Source organism: Carassius auratus, unplaced genomic scaffold (assembly GCF_003368295.1).
Source record: "Carassius auratus strain Wakin unplaced genomic scaffold, ASM336829v1 scaf_tig00214891, whole genome shotgun sequence".
In the NCBI taxonomy this organism is placed as follows: Eukaryota; Metazoa; Chordata; class Actinopteri; order Cypriniformes; family Cyprinidae; genus Carassius; species Carassius auratus.
In genome coordinates this window covers 1,917-5,130 of record NW_020527843.1, presented here as the reverse complement: position 1 = coordinate 5,130, position 3,214 = coordinate 1,917, and the positions used below count along the sequence as shown (strand labels likewise).

Genomic DNA, 3,214 nt, shown 5'->3' with positions numbered 1-3,214 from the left:
TCTCTCTCTCTCTCTCTCTCTCTCTCTCTCTCTCTCTCGCTCTGCTAGAATTAACAGGGAACTTCAACTCCACGCTCCCAATGCTGATATTGAAGAAGCTGTCAAGGGGGCTGAACAAGTCCTTCAAAGGATCAGCCCTTCACAGGTAATGTTGAAGACTCTTAGTTATAACTGATTTGCTTTAATGAACGCATCCTTATATTATGTGTTAATCAAATATTTTGGTCACAGATCATTTTAACACACTGTCTCAACATGTTTATATTTCAGGAAGGCCTGTCATGAGATTTGAATTTGACCATCTTGTGCATTTATGAAGAAGACCAAAAGCTGCGAAGGCAAACACTTCCAATGGTACGTCAGATACATTTTTCTCAGCATTTGATGTTTCTTAAACTTTGGTTCACATAGCCCATCAGGAAGAACACTCAACAAAGAGCATGTTGTAGTAGTAATAATTCATCCAATAATCATATTATATTGCACAAGCGTACTTGTACAAAATTCTACAACTTTTACTCCTACTGCTGTTATTGGCCATTACCACAGCTCCCATCAGATTGTGCCCATTGTAAGAGTGTTTATATCATGAAGTTTAAATGAAGTCCATTGTATTCTTTATTAATCTTTACAAATTGGTGCCGCCTCTTCCTGTTTCAACAGTACATTATCTGTCCACACCTCATAGTCTGCCCTTCTTTCTGTGGTGATGTTACTGAACACATCTGTCTTAGAAGCAAGAGAATGGAAATCCTAGTTTAACTTTTCAAGTGCTACAAATCAGATCTTCAATGAATTTGGGCAATCAGATCACTTAAAGTTGTTCACACAAAGACCAATAACTATAATGAGAAGTATTTTAGCATCCACACCAACAGACAATACTGTTCTCTTAAATCTCTTAAATGTTCCCCTCATTCTGTTAAATTTATACACAAAATTCTGCCTTTCTCTGCCTTTTTCACTTCATCTTCATGCTGTACTCCCTCACTCACACATTCTTTTATGCTCTGTTGTAAGGCAGAAACTGAGAGTTTGCATGATGGTATTTTCTCAGACGCTGAATCTGATGTGTACAGATGAACTCAGGAGCCTACTAGAGTTGCCAAGGAACTTGTGCTTGAAGTATATAATTATATCTGCTTTATTTATATTTTTAAACAACAATAATGATTAAACATGGGGTCAATAAATATTTTCTTGTTTTACAGCTGAAGACCAGAAACGCAAAGAAAATCAGTCAAACCAGTCCTAAAGAAATGAGGAATGAACATGGACTTCTTGTGCCCCAAAAGAAAAGACAGAAAGGTGAAAAGTTTCACATTTCCATTTGTATGTCTGAATTCAATGCAGTTATGTGTGGTACAACATTGATGTTGATCTCTCAAAAGACTTTTCAAGTCCGCAGTTATAGTTTTTCACATATACATCTTTTTTATAGCTCCTAAAATGAGCAAATAAGCTGTGCATCATCTCTGGTGTTTGGGAAGGAAATGACTGAATATGGTGAGTACTGACACCTGCAACTGTATTCACCAACACTATTACTCTAGAATGGTTATAGCTGACTTATTGTTTTGTCTGTTTGTTTGAATTAAGATGAAGCCAGTTGATGAAGATATCAATTGAATGTCCACCGAGTGCATCACTGCTACCTGAACCCATCAGTTATCTTCTGTGAAGACTGCATTCACAAACCGCTCTACTGCGACAGCTCAGATGTTACGGTCCGTAAAAGTAAACATCACAGCTAAACAACGAGAGCTAGTTGTGGTGGGATTCTTTTGGCCAATATCCCCAACAAGAATCAATGTTAAGTCCAGTGCAACAATTATAAATAAAAATACTATATATTGTTTATTGATTTACCATACCCTAAATACATGTTTTGGCCCTCCAGGACATCTAGACCAGGTGGAGTGTGAGGAGGACCGTCAGAGACTCCAGCCAGCCGAGCCATGGATTGCTCTCACTGTTACCATCAGGCAGACGTTATCACAGAACCTACACCAGCAGACAGTGAGACAAGTTCCTTTCACAGGCAATCAGACTGAACTGAACTCATACCAGTAAAACCATACACACCCCACCAACCTCATATGCCCTGCACTCTTATCAGTTATGCTGACAGGACTCAATACTATTATGCACCCTGACATTCTGTTTGCACTAATTCATACCGTGCTTTACTGCAGAGATGTATGTGTTCTGTGATTATTATTGTTTTCAATTCATGCTCTTTGTATAGCATAATTTTTAACATATATAAGGGACTCAATTCAGGTAGATAACAATATATGTGTGCTGCATATATATATATATATATATTCAGAATTTGTATTTCATATATATTCATGAATTAATTCATTTGTCATCCATACTGTCACGCTGCAGTCTGCACCCAAGACTTTCATCACCTGTATGCTTGTGTTCATTGTATTTTGACAATAAAGATATTTGATTTAAATAAGTTACATGTCTTTTGTTCATCAGTTGTGCTGTAGGGTGCTGCATAACAACTGCAAAAAAAATGTATGACATGGAAGATTATGATATGTCCAGGACATGGACAAGCAAGAAGAGGAAGAAAAGCAGGAGAGCTCTAAAAACTTGATGTGATTCTTTGGGGCTCAAGACATTTCACCATGCATGCATTTGCATGGCTTCATCTGATTAGAAAAACATGGTTTTAACATAACCCATTTTTAATATTGTTAAAAATTGTATATCATTTGTCTTAATACACTACTTTAGTTGTCTTTATGTTGTATCCTCCAGTAAAGTACTGCACATGGTGTTGGATAATAAAGTAGGGTGAATATTCTATATTAAGAATGGAGTTTGGTAAATACACCATTTAATTTTGTAAACAATAGTTAAATGTGTTTTAATTAAGAAATGAACATTTGGTTACATTAATGACATTCAGTTAGATGAAGGGCAGGCTGAAAGCTGCATTAGAAGATACTGCATGGACTATAATGCTGCAGGAATTTCATGTACAACTGAAGGTGATGGACAAGGGAAAGATCAACATGAATCCAGTACTGTATAATAAGCAAGATGAGCATGCACATTACTGATGTTTAGTACCTGAGGAGGACAATATGAGGAGTATTTTACACAGAGACACAAATTAGCTCTTAATATTATGATTCTTTGCATTGCATGAATTGTATGGCTTTGCACTATAAACTACACACTCTCTGTACCT

General features: G+C 36.6%; 2 long non-coding RNA genes across 3 annotated transcripts; both read left to right on the top strand.

Moving 5' to 3' along the window:
- The first annotated feature begins 311 nt into the window (after nt 1-311).
- On the top strand, nt 312-1,265 carry LOC113093119 (uncharacterized). The gene is made up of 3 exons (XR_003287709.1): nt 312-354; nt 1,025-1,125; nt 1,212-1,265. It is a non-coding gene; the product is annotated as an uncharacterized LOC113093119 (long non-coding RNA).
- On the top strand, nt 1,256-2,181 carry LOC113093117 (uncharacterized). Of its 2 annotated transcripts, XR_003287708.1 has the most exons (4): nt 1,256-1,308; nt 1,442-1,506; nt 1,600-1,812; nt 1,901-2,175. It is a non-coding gene; the product is annotated as an uncharacterized LOC113093117 (long non-coding RNA). The 2 variants fall into 2 exon arrangements; XR_003287707.1 differs by having other exon boundaries at nt 1,600-2,181.
- The last annotated feature ends 1,033 nt before the right edge of the window (nt 2,182-3,214 follow it).